Source organism: Pyrgilauda ruficollis, unplaced genomic scaffold (genome assembly GCF_017590135.1).
Source record: "Pyrgilauda ruficollis isolate IOZ18807 unplaced genomic scaffold, ASM1759013v1 scaffold28, whole genome shotgun sequence".
Lineage (NCBI taxonomy): Eukaryota > Metazoa > Chordata > Aves > Passeriformes > Passeridae > Pyrgilauda > Pyrgilauda ruficollis.
Genome location: NW_024524155.1, coordinates 6,201,161 through 6,223,134, shown reverse-complemented (window position 1 = coordinate 6,223,134; position 21,974 = coordinate 6,201,161). Strand labels below are relative to the sequence as shown.

The window sequence follows — 21,974 nt, the reverse complement described above, 5'->3', positions numbered from 1 at the left end:
ACCTGTTTGTGTTTAACTTTGTTCAAGAGCTTTTTTACCTATTTGCTGTTTGTAGGGATGCATTGCTGTTGAGTCTGGAGAGAATCCTTGACTATCACCCAGCTCTCTTGGGCCCCTCTTCTCTCCAGGGCTCCATCCCATGGCAGTCTATCAAAGAGATCATTGAAGTCTGCTCTCCTGAAGTTCAGGATAATGAGCTTTTATCCTCTTTGTTGCCTCACAGATCTCAAACTTCACTGTTTAATTGTCAGAGCAGCCCAGGCTACCTTTTGTCTTCACATTCCCCACTAACCCCTCCTTGTTGTTGAGAACAAGGTCCAGCATAGCCTTTCCTGGTTGGATCCTCAGTAACTTTGAGAAGAAAGTTGTTATCAATGCATTCTAGGAATCTCCTGGATTGCCTGTGTCCTGCCCTGTAGTCCGTTCAAAAGCTGTTGGTGTGGTTGGAGTTCCTCATGAGGGCTAGGTCTTGAAAACATAAGGCTGTGCCTCTCTGTAGGGGGCTTCATTGTCTTGGCCTTCTGGGCAGACCCACACAATAAAATCACCTGCCTCTGTCCTCCCTTTAATCCTGACCAGAATATGAATACCTTTGTTTGTAAAGCTCAGTATTGGTATGAGAATCCAGTGGTATTCAAACATTTTCATGGGTAAAAAAAATTTTTGTAGAAAAGCAACGAACATGGTACGATGGAAGAGCCATTGATAGGAGGATCTCTTGCTTATCAACTCTGGCTCACATCGAGTGTGTGAAACTATTCTAAATTCCTGTGCACATCCAAAGCCTTTCTTCCCTTCCTCCCCACTCCCAGCCAGGACCAGTCGTTTGAACACACACATTTCTCAAACAATTCTGTAAAATTTTATTATTTTGTGGTTTGGATAAGAATTTTCATTGGAACACAAGAAGTCTGACATTCACACAGACTTTTGAAATATCTCCTGCCATTGGTTGAAATACACAATGTACAATGAGATTAAGCAGAACTTTAGTTTCTCTTTTTCTTAATTGATTGCATTACTCCAAATAAATGCCCAAATATCAAAATTATGGGAACATTTGTAAAATGACAAAACCAGGCTTTTGACCCACTTCCCTCCTGCAATAAAACATGTATATACAATGTAAAATAACTGCTCAGCTCTATCACCACCCACTAGCCGTGTCTTATTCACCTTATCCACTTTTCTCATCGCATTAATAATTGAAGTTCACATCACATGGGATCTTTCTTGGCCTTTGAACTGCCTGACTGGAAGAAAGAACATAGAATTGTCAGTTTGGCATGGAAGTCTCTTCATTCAACTATGAAGATAAAAAATTGCCAGGAGGCTTATTTTTTTATTGTTGGGGCTTGGTGGTTTGTTTTTTTTTTTTTTTTTTTTTTTTTTTTTTTTTTTAATTATGTTTGGGGATTTTGGGGGAGGGGTATGGTTGTTGTTGCTTTGGTTTGTTTGGTTTGGTTTGGTTTTTCGGGGGCTTGTGCAGGAGGTTTCTGGTTTTTTACTCCCTTTTTTTTAATACTGTATGTCAGGGAATGGAACATGTAACAGCACTACAGGACAGTTTTCTCATCGGGAAAATGTTTCTAGTTAGTTTTGAAGCAGCATTAATTCATGATTCTGCATAACATTTGATGCAAAGTAGTCTTGCACTATGTAAATTCTCAAACTGTTGGCAGAATTTTCTGATACCTAGAAAAGATAAAAGTAAAGACTGAAAAAACCTGCATAAAAATGAGGGTGAAATGCTTACACCAGAATAGAACTAATGATAAAATAACCAGGAGGAATTCATTTTTGATCTTTCTTCCTCTCAAAATTGGCATAGAATGTGGTCTTTATGGACTCTGAGCTTCCCACAGCATAAAATAACAGTAATTCAGTAGGGAAAGGAAATATGTAAATTTTGAGAAAGAAAGAATAAAATCAGCTATAAAAATATAGCATAACCAGTTGAGGAAATAACAAGGTAAGTAAGCAAGAAACAACACCACATTTTTTTCCTTTTTTGAACACTCTCAAGACCATTGGTTTATGAAACCAAATTCAAGGCATAACCCTGCCCCTTTTCTAATGGAAGCATAATTCTACTTCTAGATCAGGGTTTTGTTCTACCATTGGCTTGGTCCACAGTTTTTACTTCATTAAGTTTTGTCTGGGACCAGCAGAAATTAGTATATTTAGGGTTGGAATCATTGTTGAGGATAGCTGGTGATTTTGTGTTTAAGCAAGGTCCTGCAAAGCTGCCTGTACTTAGGTTTTATATTCACAGTAACTACTTGGTAAAGTACAAACATAGGACAGGAATGAAATATTATGTAAGAGGAAATGTGAAGCTGGATTGAAAATGTGATTCAAGTATGAGTCCGGAAAGAGCAGTAAAAAATGATTGAGTTTTAGATAATGCTTCTGCTCTGAAGAGTTTCCTTGTCTGGAAGAAAACACAGGGCTAGTTTCAGTGAATTTGGCAGCATTAGGATTCTTTTCAGAATAATTTGTGAGATAACTGTATGGCATTTTGAAGGCTAGACCCAGATGAGCTGGTTACAGAACAAAATCATTGAAATGTGTATGCCATTGGTTTAGGCCTTGGTTAAAGTCCAGATAGGATCCCTGGGCTGGCATACCTGGACTAACTCTGGGGTTTGCAGATGCTATTTAACCCATCACCATCTGATTCAAGTAGGGGTTTCTTGGTTTATCAAGAACTCTCTAATTAAATTCAGAGAAGATTTAAAATAAAGCACTCAATTTAGCATAAATTCTTTTTGCATCTAGCTTGATTCATACTCCATTTTTTGGGGGAGGAAATAAGTATGATACTCACATACTGGTTTTCACTTATTTAGTCTTTTTTGTTGTGATTCTACCTTCTTTTCAAACAATAGCCTTCTTAAATCAACTTTTTACTACATGCTGTGAATTTCTGTTAAAATGCTTTTACAGAAAAAAAAATTTGTTTTTAGTTTGCCACTGAAAATTTTCAAGAAAATGACAGAGCCAAAAAGAAAGTTCCAGAACCCTGAACCATAACTCAGTATTAAACTTCATCTACTGCATTTCCTTCATATCTGTTTTCTGAGTACTGTTGCAACAGCTCTGTTGCCATGGTCTTGTTTTTCTCTCAGCTGAGTTCATTCCCAGCCATTGTAAACAAATTAACATAAATTATTAGTTTTCTCATTTCCACACAATGACAGAGTGGTGTCTTACTCTCTGTCACATGAATGAAACACGTTCTCTCCAGCATTTAACACTTGACAAAGCTTATCTTCCTTGAACTTTACTGAATGCAGATGGTGTAGTCATTCTGGATACACTGGAGAAGCCCTTACTCGTTTTCAACAACGCTTACTCGTGCCTCTAGTGCCAAAGAACTAATCTGGCTTCAAAAGAGTGCCAGCTGTATGTGTGCATCTATATTGCGTCAAGCTGATACAGTAGGTTGAGGAATGTTTCATATTGTGTTTTCAGATTTTTACAGCTTTGCAGCCAGGAGTGTATATATTTTACATAAATATTGCAAAAAGAAACCAATAGCCTTGATGTTTGAAAGAAGCAGTAAATTAAACAATGAACAGATGGAAGATATTTTTTTGCTTCTTCAACAGAATTAGGTGACATTTAAAATATTCTAGACACTGAATCTAATCCCTTTCTCTAATAGCTAGCATTACTCTTAACCTTTCATTTTTCTCTTTTAATAAAAAATATAATTATACTAATTTTTGTTTTCATTGTTCTTTTTCTGAGTTTATTTCTGTGGAAATTCCTGAGTGAAAGGAAGCTCTGTTAACCTGTGTCTCCCACACATACACACCCACCCCTTTCACTTCATTTCTAAGCTTGTTTTTTCTTCTACTGAAATCAAGCCTATTCACATTTTTTCATCAAACTGTATTATAAATTCAGCAATCCATGCCATCTGAAGAGGTTTCTTTCTCTCTACTGACTATTAAGTTACTAGCCACAAATATCTTCATTAAAATAAATATGAATTCCATCTTCAGTAATACAGCTGAAATAAAAGAGTGACCAAAGTGTGCTTCAAATCTTTTCCTACTTTTTGCCCTGAAGAGTCAGCTTCAGGAAATACATGAACACACTGCCCTATGAACTCCTTCCATTGATGTTCATCTCTTGCAACTAGGATCAAGGACGTCCCAGCACTGCATGTAATAGAGAGGTAGTGGAAATGATGATTTGAATTTTGATTATTTATTTTCTCTCTTTGACTTCTGGTTTTAACTTGTTCTTTGGAAACCAAATATGTAATAGTCAACAAACAAATCTCCCTGTGTTTATGTGCAAACCCAGCCATCTTAATTTCATTGACCTGAAGACAGGAAACCTCATATGAATTTGGCAGCACTCAACACAAAAGCAAGTGGTGGGGGAACACATGCCTGACCCCCAAACAGTTAGATGTGTCCATAGAACAGATCACCTCTCCTTTACCTTTCAGTGTATTGCATGCCAAAGGATACATAATCAGATTACTGATATTACAAACCAAAGTGATAATAAAATGCTACTTTCTGCAAGAATGTTTTCCTGTTTTGCGAAGGTCATTTCTCTCCATATTGACAATGACCTTTATTTTAAGGAGAAAGAAGAGTATCCACCGCTCTGTGAAAATCTAGTTTCTTTGATTATGTCCCATTAATTCCACTGCTTGCTAACACATGCTCTATTATGTTATCCTTTAGGAAAACTGCTTCATTCCCCTGCAAATCACCCAGGAAAAATCTTCAATCCTTTTTGACAGAAAGGCATAAAAGATTTTACCCAAAATACTAAGAAATGTGAATGGTTCACAGCTGCAGGTAAGCTTGTTTTTTCTCTTTGCTTCCAGTTATTATACAAGTACACGAAGTACTAAGTACATTCTTCTCTCTGTATTTCTTACAACCTCACAACAGAGCACAACTAAAAATAGTCATAAGGTCTTGTCATCAGCTTCCAAACTAATAAGCAGGCAATGGTATCTGAAATTCTTGCACCATATGATGCAGAGAGAGAGAAGCACATGATTAGAAGCATCTCTCCCTTGGAAACAGTTGTCTACACCTAGTTCCCTAATTAATGTCTTTAACAGCACTGGAGCAAAGTTTCTGTTGAAAGGATTTGTTAACAGTGGCACTAATTTAATTTCTGCATGACCCTCTGTGGCTTAAATTTTAGCTACACAAATGGTCCTTTAAGGTTTTACTATTGGTTTGGCTTGAGAGAAAAAGAAACAGCCTCAGGCTAAAAGACATACCACAATAACAAGTCAATTTAATTCACTAGAAACAATAAATGAAATGAAAATTTTCCACTTATTTTTTTCTCAAAATGCCTCATTTAGATATATAGATTTTGAAATCTGTTATTTTAAAAAGGTGGGGTTTAGTTTGTGGCTTTTTAATGAAAAGAGCTATATTGTAAGCATACAAACGCAGATATTCATAGAAGTAGGTACCTACATTATGTAAATATAGTCAACTGCCCAGCCTTCAGTGGATCTTTGTTAATCCATGTACTGGTATCAGGATAAATTGTGTTTGATGTATAAACAATGCTAATACAACTATAAATTGCAGTCTATTTTAATAAGTACTACATGAGTTATCCTTACTTATAATTTAATATGTATATTCAGACCCCTTTAGAATGTTGTTTCTGTATATCATGAATTAGACCAAATAAATGCTTTTAAAATAGTACTCTTCCTAAGAAAAATGTTATTTAAGAATTAAAGTAAAAACAGTAATGAGAACACTGCTTTACAGCGATACAATTATACTAAAGATGGTAAATGTGAAATTCTGTGAATAGTTATGTTATGACTTCTCTGTTTCATGTAAAAAAGAAAGTCTTTCTCTCTTCAATCAGTAACAAAATTTCCCGTTACCTCAATGGCACACCATCATATCTGTCAAAAACCACAATCCTCTTGCATTATATGACTGTTCAGCGTATATTTCATGGGCTGTAACTCATCCTCAGCGTTTCTCTGAGAAACAGATATGTTAACAAGTCTCTTCCATTGGCTAAGCAGCAGGAAGTCCCTGCAAACTCTGTCATCAGCAGACCAGGAGTACACACACATTGTGGCAGCAGAAAGAGCATCTAAAAGAGAAGCTGAGGCATGGCTCACTTTAGCACAACTAGGAAGGAGGAAAGAAAGAAAACAATAATAGTAATAATAAAAAAGAAGTAAAATACTTCCTTAGAAGTATATCACTGCTGTTATTCCATAGCCTCACTGACACAACAGAACTATGAACAGCCAGAGCATATATAGAAAAGAAATAAAGTGCAACGCAAAAATTGTGATGTATTTTATTTTTTTCTTTTTCTCCTAGAGGACTTTACTGACTCTGAAAGGAAAAGAAATGCTGTACTGAAGTTTAAATATATTTCATCCTTCATACATACACAGTCACCCGCAGAACCTCACTTCAGGAATTACTTGAGATTGATGCAGGCATGAACAGTCAGCAGCCTGGAAAAACAGCTTACAAGTAAGAAAAATGTAGTAAACCAAGCAAAACACAGCACAACATTGTGTGCTATGTGGAAGTGAAAAAACTTGGCTCTTGTATTTATCACCCCATTCCATTACCTGCAGCAGTTTGTGCAAGCACTTGTATGAGTAGGCATCAGAGGTGAATATTAAATACACAAGCAAACATTATAAATACAATATGAAAATCTGCCATGGTTTCCTTGGCCCTGGAGGCTCCAGGCACTCCGAGGAGCCCCCCACCTGTAACCAGACCCACCACCCCCTCCCCTGCAGAAGGAGGCTCTGTCCCATCCTCTCCATGCCCCGAGGACTGGGACACTTTGCTGCTCTCCGGGAGGTACATCATGCACACCTTCACACCCTTCCTGGAGCCAGACACTTCTTCACCTCTTCACAGAGTGGGGGACCCACAGTGCAAGTCCTTTAAATGCCCACCCTCCTCTGCAAGATGCCTCCTCCCCCCAAGCAGAGAGACCTGGTATAAAGTACAAAATCATTAAAAGAAAAAAAAAAAAAAAAAAAAAAAAAAAGTAGTTCACATAAAGGGGTTTATAGTAAGGAAAAATTGCAGAGGAAAACTTCAGGCTGAATGATTGTTTGCTCAAGTAATCATATCCTAAAATCTGAATAATCTCTTCCCTCTGTAGTCACGGGGAACTCTAGATACTGAAGCCGCTGGGTTTTTTTAATAAAACGTGAGGAAATAGAGGCAGGAGATGCCCAACAGATTTTTCATAAGGGTGAAAAATCCCCGAGGAAAAGTATTGGAAAAAAAATTAAAACCTTTTTACCTTTTTTAGACAAAAAATTTCAGGGAGAAATCTTTATTTGAGACAGTCAAACTAATTAAAAAGTTTTTCTTGTTTGACTCCTGGTCAAGATAATAGATCTTGGATGGTGACGATGATTATTACTGTTCTTGTTGAAAATAGAGGCTTAAAGTAAAAAAAATGTCTCTTTTCATAAAGTGGATAAGCTCCTCTGTTAAAAATGTTTTCTACTTTGAGAGGAACATTTAGGTAAAATAAATAAAAGAAGTTTTATTATGCTAATTTGTAGGGAAAGAAATTATGTACAAAGAAATCTAACTCCTTTCTTATAGTTAAAACAGAAGTTTATGTTAAGGAACAAATTAATAGAAATCAACTTTGGAATTACATGGGATTACAATGGAAAGTTGTCTTCTCTTTACAATAAATGATATGGCCAGATAAAATGGCAAAAATAACTCTTTATAGCATGCATCCAGTCAAATTCTACAGTCCATATAGTTTTACCTAACCACAAAAACAGAGTAAAATTTTCAGAATATTAAGATGTCAAGTTTCGTAGTGTTTCTTTACTTGTATTTATTTTATTAACTTAAATTGTTACTAAAATTTCCTACCAGTGTTTCCAGAGAACACTCAACTCTAAAAATAGATGCATGCTTAACCAGCCTCATGGTTTGCTCCCAAATGGAGGAAAAATTTTCTTTGCATTTTCCAGTATTTTTAAGGGCTTTGCTTCATAAAGATTCAGCAAAAATTTGCAGTAATAGCCCAAACTGCAGACAATTGTCTATGTTTCAGCCTCTTGTGAGCTTGTCAGAAGCCCTTGAAAAGGTCGATTAAAAGATTAGTAATGTCCATTATGACTATTTGAACAAGGAAAGTTACAGCAATTTGTTCTCCAGCTCACAGGGTTTCACAACTAGATGTGTAGGACAGATGTACATCCATCAGTAGAAATTATAGATAAGGGTTTTGATTCACCCCTAACTTACTCAAAATTTTCTTTAGACTTCAGCCTGAACCTTCACATTAAAGAATGTTACTTAATACCACACAGTCTTTATCAGCAAGAAATGCAACAAGAGATCTTGTTCTATTTTGGGCAATTTTGATCACTGTTCCTGAAAAATATGCAAGAAAATTGAGAAAATGAAAAATAAAACCCAAAACACTGTATTGAAGATTTTTCAAACAGCAAAATTTATCCTCACTCTCAGTACTTTTGAAGGACTAAGCTTAACTTTATTTATTCCAGATTATTAAAGCACCTTTTATTTTTTTATATTTGCGTTGTACAATCCAATATTTGTACTGCAATATAAAATAATTTCCATAACTAACTACAAGCAATATATAAAGAAACTTTGTAACTGAATTTTATTTATAACTAAAAAGGTGTTGTCAAATTATCCATCTGCATTATTATTTTTTTAAATGCCTCTTTTTTTCATAATGTTTTAGTAACATTAAACAATATTAATCACATAATGCAAAAAAATGGGGATACTATTTAATGAGAGAAATACCTCTGACTTTAGAATTTATTTTACTGCCCTGATCTTTCACTATAATCAAGGTTTTTACTAATATGATTTAATTTGTCCTTCTCCTAAAAGTGCAAATCTGATATACTGGTGACAAGATAATTAGTTTACTGTTTCTTCAGCTGTGATAAATTTTGGTGGAGAAATTACAATAATCTGGGAGTTTAATTTTCCTCAGCCAATAGTTTCAATTCCAAAATTATTTTGTATTGGCATACCTGATTTTTTCTAGTCATTCAGGGTGAAAGAGTTTATTTCCCAGATGAAGAAGAATGATTGTTTGACTACTGATATTCAAAATTACCAAAAGAATTAGAAGTCTTTTGGTTTTGCAGCAGGTTATTCACTGTTATATCATTTTTCACTTTTACATCTTTATGTCTTTAAATCTTTACATGAATTACTGATAAAATGGATAGCTAAAATTGAAACAGAAGCCAATATGATGCCACACATTAATTTTGAAATATTCAGGTGGTGTGCACTAAAAAACAATATCACATAAAGATGATTTAATGCTCTCAATAACAGACAATTTAAGTTGTGGAGCACAAGTATAAGACAACACTTGAACAGATTTGTCCAAGTCTGATTGAGTGAATGGGTTGGCTGGTCCAGCTACAGGATAAAGATGAGGACTATAGATAATCAGGACAGAGAGATGATTCCTAAGTCAGGATGGGTCAAGTTATTTTCATTCAATTTGCCCTAAATTAATGGGATGTAGCTATGATATTGCTCACCTATCTGCCTGCAATACTACTGAATAATTATCAAAAAATAACATGTTCAGGGCATTGTTTTTCTTTTTTTAAAGTCAAAGATGAATTCTGAGTGTGTGCTGGGTGTTTGGCTGCCTAAGTTCAGGACCAAGTTAGATAATGGCACAAGTATCCAGCTTTAGAGAAACCTGCTTGAGAAACTTCTGCAGGGAATTCTTATCAGGATTTCCCATGCCAGCAGATATAGGAGATTCCCTGTGTCTGTGTATTAAGCAGAGGTTGTGCTTGTTTTTATATATTTTAAACAAATGAACACAAGGTCCTGTTATATCTGTTGCTTGTCAAATGTCTGTATCATTCTCTACCTGCTTATCCTGTGCCTAAATATTTAGACTTCAGTTTTGGCTCTGCAAGGCATTGTGGCATAGATGTAATTTAAAGTGCTTGAAGTGCATAAACATGGACTTTGCTATTATCTTTCATATGTTGGAAATTATACATATGCACAAGCAGCTAAGAGATAACACTATAAATTACATTTTTACATTCAAATGTAATCCCAGAAATGCCAAATTTAAAATATTTAGGAAAAAATTAAAACCTTATTAATTACCAAGTCCACTAAGTCAGATCAACAACCTTCATAAACACTGTGGTCTAGCAGCCCAAGGTTCGTAGTTTTGTTAGAAAAAATGTCAAGCTCATGGAAAATTGCCTTACTAATCATCTTAAAACAGAAGGATAAAACATAATAACAAGGGCTTCCTGTCCCCTTTTCTATATATTTAAATTTTAGGGCTTTTATGCTATATAAAAACAATAACAAAACATTTGGGCAATGTATACTCATATGCTTGACTGAAAGCACATATAATGTATGTATGGAATTACAGAGGTCTTAAAATTCTAGAAGTAGCCATGTGGTAATAGAAAATGTACTTTTTTATAAACCAATATCATTGAACTGTGGCAAGACATGGATGCAGACAAATTCGAACATTGCAGGTCTGATTCAGAGTTCTGCTATGCTAAGCTGATAGTCTGAAGAAAATAGGAGATGGAATCAGATAACTTCCAGCTTTGCATGGGCTTTCTTTCTCCTCAGGGATATAGGCAATCCTTTTGCTCATACTCTGTGGCAGAAACCTAAAGGACTGAAGCAATCTCACTGTGAGGAAGCAAGCAACTCAGATGAGTTTAATAAATTGAATTGGTTTATAGCAGGATAGTAGAACCTCTTGTGGAGGGTCTTTCCAAGGACAAAGCAAGCAATTCACATTTGGTTCAATAACATTCGCTTACATAGCAGGAAAGAATAATTACCCCATTGCAGGAATGAAAGGTGAAATTTAATAGCTTAAGTTATTTTGTGGGTCAGATAAGATAATAATGGTAGTTCTTTTTGACCTTAAAATCCATGGATCTGTGCATTAAGCTGTAGAGACTTGTCTAGATTTTTATATACAGGCAAAAAATTGAATACTCTTTGGAAAGATTAGAAACTTTCTTTCCTCCCTCTTAAAGACATGTCAGGAGGCAAATATTGATTTTACCTATACTTTTAAAAATCTCCAAAATTTTTTTCATCCCCTCAGACTAATTATGATTTTAACAGCTTTTGCCATCTTTGACTGGATTGTTTCACACTGGATTTAAAAGTCCCAAGCAATGAATACAAGTATGTATCTTTCATTGACTTTTGCAGCACATAGTGCATGGCAAAAAATAATGAATATGAGACACTATTTCATAGGTTCACATCAAGTTAGTGTGATAACAAAGAAATGCTGAATTACACAGACTGATGGGTGAAAGGAATTATTTTCATTTCTGTGACAATACTTTAACGCTAATCAATAAATGGTGAAGAGCTGATTGTTGTATTGTTTCAAGCCTCTGAAAATACTTAATATCTCCCAGTTTCTGTGAACAGCAAAGGAAAAATCAGAGACATTGACCAGATTGTGTTTATCTTCATGAATTATTTTTCCAACTCAAACTGTCTGCTGTATTCCAAGAGTGTAATTTGCTAGAAATATTTCCACAAAATAAAAGTATCAAATGCAAAAATAGTGGCACCCAGTGGTCAGGACATACCTTATTTTTATGCTTAAAACAGCAAATTATATTTTGAGAAGTGCCACACTTCTTTCAGCTGGAATATAGTTTGTCCTGTTTCAATGAAAGGACCAATTCCTACTTCAATAGCATTCCTTGCCATAGCCTTTGTTTTCTCATGTTCAATAAGTTTCACATTCATTTTGGTATAATCTGTTTCTGTGAGCAAAGTGGGTCTGAGTAATCAGTGTAAGCTGTTGATTGCCTATAAGGTAATAATTAATTTCTGAGTGGACACATCTGAAGAAGAGACTATATGAAAAGATAAATCCAAAATTTCTTCTATTCAAATTTCACATTTTCTTTTTCTTCTCTAAAATGTGATGTTTGGAAATTTAGAAAGTGAATGATTCAGCAGTTTACAGTGATGATGTGGCTTCACTTCAGTTTAGCTCAGTTTCCTGCTTAACTGTTGTGCAATGCTTTCTCTACCTTACCACTGCATATTAGTCTATACAAGTAAAACCTCACCAAAGTCTCGTGATTCTTCTGGTTCAAACTGCTAACACACCTTAAGCTGCTTATCAGCTCTGGGTGAAGATAAACTACCAGTTCTCCATTGTCATCCAAATCAACGTTACATATCCAAATATGTGCTTTCACCATTCACTGCAAAAGAATTATGGAGTAACTGAATGTAGAGGCCTTGAAACCATCCTCCAACAATTGCTGCTGAAAACAGCTCACCTGTAGGTGAAATACAAAAATCAAACCCAAAGAAATTATGAGAAGGACGGGATCAAACAAATAAAAAGAAAAGAGAATAGCTGTTTTGCTTTTTTTTTCTTTAAAAAAGTAATTGTCATGTGCTACACAGTAACAGCTATCTTCAATACTGAGGTAACATCTATTATCTCACAACATTATCATTATAAATATTATTATGTACAAAAGTCAGCAATGAAAACATTTGTGGGAATATCTGCCTCCACAAAAAGTGTTGTCATTGGAAGTTTTGCACCTTTATTTTACAAACACAACTAGGATTTTTTTCCAATTGGCTGTAGTTGCCCATGACATTTCTTTAAGTAAAAATGTGATAGCAGCTACAGGTATTGTCTTCTCCACTACAAGGAAATTGTGTTGTTTTTTTTGTTATGTGTTGCCTTTAGGTCAATTCTCTTCCTATTTGATCAGCAAAACAACTAATTATCCAAAATTAATAGTATTTAAAAGTCCAAAACTGATAGTATTTAAAAGTCTGAAACTAATAGTATTTAAAAGACTTCTAGAAAATATTCTGAACCATACTGAATCAGAAAAAAAAAAAAAAAAAAAACCAAAAAACAGAAAACCCCCAAAAAATAGAAATAAATTTTTTCCATTCAAAATCTAAAAGTATTTACTAAAGGTTTGCACATATCCTCGAATCTCATGTATGGCTTAGAATATTTACATTTCTCACTGTAGATTGTACAAATATGAAAAAATAATCATTATAGGGGATTGTTTGAATCAAAATAATGATGAATCTAATTTATTTGAATTAGAATTATACTACCAATATTAAGTAGCTAATTACTTTTTATTTCACTCTACACTGATCTGTTTGCTAACAAATAAGCTTAACAGTTCGTATTAGTCAGAATAAGTCATATATCTCAAATAAAAAGAAACATAATAACCTAATTCATCTGAAAGTACAGTGAAAAGGAGATGAAAACTGTGGGTATTTTATATTAATGTATTTACAGATATAATTAAGAAGGTAGGATAAAAATAAGGTAGGATAAAAAGAATTATTTTGCTTTCTGTTCAGATTTGACTTACAAAGCTATAAAAAAGATATTAACACAGATTCATTTTTAGCTTCATCAGAAAACCTCAGCACCACTACAACAAGCTCATGAAAACCAATTCATTATTTGTAGAACAGAAAGAAATTTTCTACTTAGTGTGTTTCTGCTAAAATCTTCTGTCTCATGAGGGCAAAATCTGGCTTCTTATCCTGTTAATTATGATAAAAAGCATAATTTTGCAACAAGTATAAATAACTGCAAATATATGTTAAGTCCTTATTTAGCTTTACTTCAGAAGGCACGCTGTTTTTCCAGCAGAGCTGTCTGCCTTTGAGACTGTGAGTCAGCTCTGAATTACCTTCTTTCCTTCTTCCCTTGCCTTTCCTTGAGTGTGAGTGCAGCAATGACTTTTTTTAGTATCTTCCTTTGTGGATTTACCTCTTTTAATTGCATTGTTTTATTGTCCACTCACATAATCTAAAGTATCTAGGAGACCCTAGACTGTATTTCTTTTTGAACTTTGGATTTCCTCAGTAAACTAACTGTAAAGAAATTGTGTTTCTTAAGTAAAGATCCAAAGTGATGACCAGTATCCAGGAAGTCTCATCTTTTTTACTAAAGTGATCCTGGGTGGCTTTTGACTACATTATTTTCTGTGTTTGGGCAGAAAGTTATTCTGGAGACCATTTCACTGAAATTAACACCAAAACAAAACACAACAGGCATTTGAAAATCCTGTACAACTCAAGCAGATGAGTTTCTGAAGAAAGAAATTACACTAACTAAAGCTGAAATATATATTTAGTCTGTTTTCAATGAGCTGAACTACTTATAACTCTTGAAAGAAGGTATTGGTATCTGAACATGCATAAGAAGTCTGTTGTGTCCATCCCACAGCACAGTCTACTAGAACATGACTTCACTGGTTAATTCCAGAATAAGGTTGCTACTTATTAGAACAACTTCTCGTTTTTTTATTATTTTTCATCTTCTGCAGAAAAAAAAAATCCAGTTTTTTATGGGGAAAAGAATATCTATAGAAATAAATATTTTTAACATAAAGAAGTAGAGATCAAATTTAATATACTTGAGAAAATAATATGGGGGTTTTTTAGCCCTTGCCCATATTATGAATCTTGCTGTTGAAATAACATTATTATTGATTATAATATGAGATTTCTGTTTCAGAGGTCTTTGTCTTCTTGGTTTTCAGAGTTTGTGGAAAAATATTAAGGGTTGGAGTAGAATTTTGTAAGATAGCTTTTCCTGGAACATGTCTCAATAGAGTTCAAATTCTTGAGCAAATAACAGTCAGTCTTCACAGTCTTTCTTGCTTAGCTGGGTAGTAAGTGAATTCTCTTTTTTATTAATGAAGAAAAAAAAAATTGAATATGAACAGGATGGGTTGCATCAAATATGTACTGCACTGTTCTGTGAATCTGAGTTCAAGCAAAGTTCAGTGGCTTACTGCTTCACTGGAGAAAAACATGGGCATGGAATCAAGCTTGCATTAGCAGAAACCTATCAGAGGTATCTTTTGGCTTCTAAGCTAATGTGATTTAATATATGTATCATACTAAAAACATGGGCAGTGGATATGAGTTCTACATCTTGCTGAGTGCACTCAACTCCTCCACAGTAATTTAAGACATGTGAAGATAATTCTAAGAAAGATTTTCAGGCCAGAATGTGCTCAAGAATGAAGACAAAAACTCTTTTGTGCGTAGTATAAACAGTAGCTTCAAGTTGATAAAGTTAAAATCCACACTACATGTTAATCTCAGCTGAGTATGTCTATATATTAATTACATTTCACAAAATGTTTTGAGCAAACTCAATATTTTTTCAGGCTAGTATATTTAAATGGTGTTTTGAGGTGTTTTTTTAAAGTACTCTTAACAAGGAAAAAATACCCTTATTTTTTTTAAAAGTTTTACCTCACTTTGGAGAATTAACCTTCAACATCTCAAGGTTCTAACAGTACAAAGAGCTATTCTGAGCCTCAGGATGATCTGAGAACCACCTGTAAATCTGTGACTGAGATGTTGTTGCAGATAAGCTGCCATATATTTGATACTTACAATCATAATTACTCTGTCCCCTTGTGTCCCATAAAATAAAATAAAAAATACACATATTCAGCAGATTTTAAAGTACCACAAAGCTTCTCTACTTTATACTTTCATAACATTTAAAATAGGCTCTTCTTCATTCCATCACAAGTTATAACTGATGAATCCAAATTCCCTGCTGTAGCTTCAGGCAGGGAAAATCAAAAACCTGCCTTAATGGCATAGAATCACCCTTCACAAACAAGCAATCAACATTTATGCTAATTAATGAAAATTTATCTCATTCAGGGCTGCCAGAGGGATTTTTTTAGAGGACAAAAACAACAAAACGAAACAATCAGAAACCCCAAAACCCAATTTATTCTGGTCTCTTTATCCTCTCTTCTGGCTGCCAATTCCTACTCTCAGCAGTCCCTGATTCACTTTCTTTTCATTGTTTTGTGAATATATATTGATGATGGCTCCAAGTGAAGCCTTTGAGATGCAGGTGAGCCACAGCTTCTATCTCTCTTCAGTGTATCAAAAAGGCTGCAAGCGAGATGAAGTCAAGCAGATAAGTATTAGGAAGAAACAAAATGGAATCTGTGGTCAAAACTGTCAGTAAGTAACAAGGAATGGTAGCTGACTGAGGGAAGAAAGAGATCAGGAGCTCAAGGAGACTGAAAGAAAAAGATATTTTGGTCTGATACAGTAAAACAAGTGGGAGGATTCTGTTTAACTTTCATCACGAGTCCTGGCAAAACTTCCAATGACAGATGTATTCCAGATAATACAAGAAAGGTTCAAATTTCCCCATAATGTAGACATAGTTATATAACCATGAAAAATGATTCAATTAATTTTTCCTAAAGCATTCATCTGTAAGTTATATGCATGCTTATGCCATACGAACATATGCATGTATTTAACACTTAAGGCCTGCTGTTACTCTTTTTAGTAATATTTTCTATAAAGGAGTCACCTTGCAGTGCTTTATATGGGTAAAGTTCTAAGGTCCCATTCCTGTAAGGTCAGACTGGATTCTGTCCAAATAACTAGAATCAGTTAGATTTGGAAAAGATATTTGAAAAGAAAAAGAAAAAGGTGAGAGAAAAACATAAGGTTGACTTTTTTAACTGCAAATTTATTTCAAGTTTTGGTTTCAAAATCTTGATTTTGTTTTGAAGTCAGTCTAATTCTCAGAACGATGACAAAAAAAGGATTGCAAAAAACTTTGTGGCTTATCTTTTATTCTTTTTTTAGCTTTGAAAAATAAAATGAAGAGCAAAATGTGCTATGAGCAGAGGAATAAATTAAATCTTATTTTCTAGGCATCTGTGTCTCTCAACATAACTTCAAGAGTTGACTTGATATTTTTTTCTTACTTTTAACTATTCTACAGTAATTTCTCTGATTCTTTCCATCACAGCTCCATTAACCCTACCTGCAAATCCCAAAGTTACCTTTTGTATCATTAGATCATCATCTGGGAAAGAGGTAAGGCATACTGTTGTTGCTTTTGGTGACCCAAAATTCCAATCAGAACTTAAGAACTTAGACTACACTCTTCTCAAATAATAGAGTTCATCTTCTGTATCCATCTTAACATTTTTGTATGAAAAAGAACAGGATATCCGTGACACTGGAAGCCATAGTGTACTTTTTGTTGAGGACTGAGTAAAAGTTTCAAAGCTTATTAAGGTGGGAGCGATAGATGGAAAAACATACTCTGGAACTACGAAAATAGTCACCTATAAATTATCTCTTCCCCACAAATGGAATATTGTGCTAAATAATAGGAACTACATAGTTTTAATTAAAAACTTTTTCTCCAAAATGATTGTATTCCTGACAGAAGAAAACACATGGACTTCAAAACTACATTTGGAGCTAAACTATTTCAAAAGTTGATGGATGTTTGAACATGGGTTTTTTGTGAAAACTTTGCATATAAGAAAAAATTGTATAAAATATAAATAGTCATTGATGCATTTAGGCGGGAAAAAGGAAAATAACATTTGCAAAAGAACTTGCATGGGTCTCATTTTTATTCACATTCTCTATTCCTCAGTGGAGAGAATCATTGAGAGAATACAGAATAAAAGTAATTGTGGGGCCTTCAATTTAAAATGGCTTATTCTCCTTTTCTCTTGCAGGCTGGGCAAGAGAATATATTGCTTGAAAAGAGAATATTTATCCTTGAGAACTTACTTCTCCTGTTTGGGGACAAGTTTTTCCCTTTGTGGTGAAACCATCTGGCCATCCATCATTATGTCAGCCTTCAGCTTTACTCAGCTGGTGACTATTTTCTTGCCTTGTTCAGGAGAGTGAGTTGACCTGTTCTAATAAGGCTTTGAGGGAATCCATCAGCTGTTTTCTCTCTTTTATTATTAATGAGCTCTGTAAGATTTTTTTTACTGAAGACCTGAGCCTTCACCTACTAAATAGGCATGCATTCATGGGATTTTGTGCATATAAGTGTGACTTTTCCTTATTTTCCTGCGTTTAGGCTTTGGTTTTTGTTTTTGGTTTTGTTTTTTTGTTTTTTTTTTTTTTTTTTAATTATCCATCCATACTCTATATTGTGACAGTGGCAACAAAAATATTCTCATAATGGACGATTTCTCTTATAAAGAGGAAGGTTTTTTTTATTATTTTCATCTACTTGAATCAAATCAAGTAAGCTACCTCTTTTCACTAATTTACTATTTTTACTTGCTTTAAGTTAAAACAAAAAGATTTACAGATTTGATAAATTTGTTATAGAATTGTCTTATTACTTGACGCTGGAGAAATACTATAAAAATTTCTTTCAGTAAATGATACCTTTTAAAAATTATTTTTCAAAATTATTGCTGCTGTCACTCTTTTATATCTTTCTATCTACTGTCAGTTCATGGTACAAGTTAAAAAAAAAATGAGACCATACAGATATAACAACAAAAAAGACAATATTTTCAGAATGAAAGTTCCATTTTGTTTTAATTAATATATTATATTTTATCTCAGAATTTGGCTTCAATCTTTCATATTTAAACCAACTCAAAAGCAGTATGTGAAGTTCCATGCAAGGTTTTCTCTATAAAAATAAAAAAGTTAAGCTTATTTTTTTTTTCTTGGGGGAGAAAATCTATATTCTTATGGAATAAATTGATCATATTAACTTCACTGTTGATGCTGAAATGGAAATTTCTGCCTAACTTAATCCCAAGGAAGGAAAGTAGATATAGGATGGGAATTTAACTTTAGACAAAATTTAATGTCTCAATTTCGCTATCATTTCACATAAATCACTAATCATTTTTCATAATTCCACTACCATTTTTCATGGGTCACACTACATGAATAGGTTTGAATACTCCAGACTTGGAAGAAATGTAATTTCACCATTTTGTAATTCTAACCTGTTTTCCAACTGCACTGTGCATCAGCTACTAATGAAAATGGATACTGAAACTTAGCATACATAGCATGTTTTGCCAGTTTTTCCATACACTTCCACATAGTTTAACTGGAAGTAAATTTTACATATGAAGAAGAGATTAAATTTATTTTGCAGGAGTTAAAAATCTGGGAACAGTTAAAGCAGTTAAAGATCTGGGAAGAAGAAAAAGTGTTCTGTCACTGAAAGTGGAGGAAAGTATAGTGACCTTCATTATGTAGTCATTCTGCACGTGCATTGTATCTAGTTCTTCAGTGCACATCAAACTGTTTTTTAATCAGAAAATGTGGGCCTTGATTAATATGACAGGTTTTTTAAATTGATAATTATGCTATTCAAAGACTGAGGAAAAGAAAATGTGGGCCTTGATTAATATGACAGGTTTTTTAAATTAAAATTTAAAATGACAGGTATCCTTGCTTCTTGTTTTAACTATTATACCTTACTTTGTCTCTCTTTATCTTGGCAGCATTTTGCTAGTAGACCAAACACAGATAATTTGTTCTTTTATTTTTCTCAATTCTTAACCTCTGTATTATCTCTCATTCAGGACGAGGTTGCTTTCCTCTGTGTGTTTCTTTTCGGATTCCTGCATCACTATGGAGTAAATATTTTCATCCTATATTTTTGGACTTTAGTTCTTGATGTTCCTTTATAGATGAGAGAATATTGTACGAATACATCAAGCCACCTCATCATTATGGACTCCCTCCAGAGAACTTCTCCAGCAGCTGGTGTGCTAACCAGTGGTCTGTCAGCAAGACTGGTGCCAATCATGTGTGCCATCTCACGATCATCACCTTAGTAGCACACTTTGGCAAGCAAATTTCATGGATCAATATTTGGATTTTTTTAAATGTTTGTTTTGTACAACAGTTAACTCAATGGAAATTCCAAGTCCATATAGAGAACACTATGATACAGATATGTGAGTGATTATAGTCACTTTAAAATCAGTGGGGAAACATCCAGTCGATATTAAAGTTGCTAAATTTCTGACCCAATTTAAAACCTTTAAGTGGCAGTGATTTATCTTACACTCACAAATTTTTGTTCTGAGCTGCTATGATTTTTTTTTTAATTGCTGCAGGACATAATGGCAAACATCAAATGTTTTTAAAGCCTGACTCAAAATTGTCTCTATTGTCAATAACATCTTCATTTTTGTAAAGGAAAAAAAAATTGTTCTGTGTCTTTCTCTAATAAGTGCTTTGGGCTAAAGTGCATGAGACTTTTATTTAATATTTGTCTAAACAATTTGGCTGTTCTTATACCTGCACTTTGGAGCTTCTGCACTGTGACAGAAAATTTAACTTCACATTTAACTTCAAAAGCAAAAATAAGAACTTTTGCAGCCTGATTTACACTCTGGGATCTTGTGTAAATTTAATTTCCATGAATGAGAGACTTGAAAAATACTGAAAACATCACTGCTGTGATCCATGATACTGCAAAGAATTCTGGCAAACTCAAAACTCTTAACAGTCTTGGGGTTCACCAGATTCTGTGAATAATGTTTCATTTCACAGACATTGGCTTTGTGTACAAATATGTTCATCTTTCTAGCCCAAATGGAACACGACTGTCGGCAAGCCACACCAAAGAAGTGAAACCATTGACATTACTTAATGTGTAGGAATGAGATTGCTTGTTATTAGCTTTGAGTTTATCACTAGCTCTGTGTCTGCCTGTACAGATCACTTAACTTCTTGATATCTCTACATGCCATTGGAAAAAAAAAAAAAAAAGATTGGAATCTAGCAAATTTAACAGAAAGTAAATGGACTTCAAGGCAAAGATGTCAGCTATTAGGCCATGAAGCTGTTCACTCTTTCTCTCTTCCTCCAAAAATTTTGTGCATTCACTGAAAAAAAAAGATTAGTAATATCAGGAGATGTTGTCAGCTCTCAGTTCTGGAATATTTAATCCCAAATTGAAGATCATCTTAATAAAGGGAAATTAACCTCTGAAGCAAAGGGGAGATTTAAGCCTGCCCCCCTCATGCCTTGAATGGATTTTCAGGCAGGAAAGGGGCTCATTCCTCCAGCTGGTATGTGAATATTTCTTTTGCTTGTCCCTGTCTGTCTTGACATGACTAAAAATATAATGTCTCAAAAATGTCGATAGAGTTTTTTGTGTAAATGCTGAAATGAACTGGTTTTACATTTCCCTAACATAAATATTTGGATTCAGACAAAAGTAATTACAAATTCAATGAAAATTATAACTATCCTGCCAGAGGTGCATTGCTCAATTCCACTTGTGACTTTCACATTTTTACCAGCTTTTAGAAAAGTTTCTTTAGAAACCTTGATGAAGTTCCTAGTTATTGAGAAACTGATTTTATGATTGTTGTTAGCCTCATCATTAGTTAATGAAGTTTTCATTTGATTCCTAAACATCTAGACATAAAGTTTTCCCTTTGTTAAGTGCCTCAAAAATTCATAATCTGTGGACTGCCTAAGTCTTGTGGAGATGTATTTATCACTAAAGTGTTTATTCTCTACTTTTTATTTAAATAATTTTTGTTAGTGCATCTGGATAAGTTTTTTGAAAAACATCTGTGTTTACAGTTTTATTGTTTTTCACTTTACTCAAACTAGTATGTAACTATATGAATAGGTATGTCTTTATGCATTATGCATAAGCCTTATGGAACAATACATAATGCATAAGAACAAACACATTGAGTCCTATTCACTCCTTACTGTAGAAAACTTGTCTTTAAACCGTATCATTAAAGTTTTGGTGATGTTTCTTTCATAATGGAATCAGACACCACTTTGTAGGAAATTTTTTATAATGGCACTTCAGATAAGCTTTGGGGCAATTCTGCAGCTGTTCTTATGATTATGTATAAAACTTAATTCTGTTTCTGTAAGAGACTGTAATGGAAACCAGAGGATTAATCACTTGCTGTTACAAGAACAATTTCCTGTAATTCTGAGAATCTAACACATCTTCATTGTCCTATAATGTAAATTAAGATTGAGTGAAGATGGTGTGCTCTATTCCTCAGAACGTGTCCACCTAGATAAAAACAGAAAGAAAGATGATGGTGCTAACCT

General features: G+C 34.1%; 1 long non-coding RNA gene across 2 annotated transcripts; it reads left to right on the top strand.

Annotated features, from left to right (window-relative positions):
* Positions 1-4,710: 4,710 nt before the first annotated feature.
* On the top strand, positions 4,711-21,624 carry LOC121356008. Of its 2 annotated transcripts, none has more exons than XR_005955495.1 (4): positions 4,711-4,829; positions 6,354-6,512; positions 16,894-16,961; positions 19,457-21,624. It is a non-coding gene; the product is annotated as an uncharacterized LOC121356008 (long non-coding RNA). The 2 variants fall into 2 exon arrangements; XR_005955496.1 differs by lacking the exon at positions 19,457-21,624 and adding an exon at positions 17,621-17,725.
* Positions 21,625-21,974: the final 350 nt, after the last annotated feature.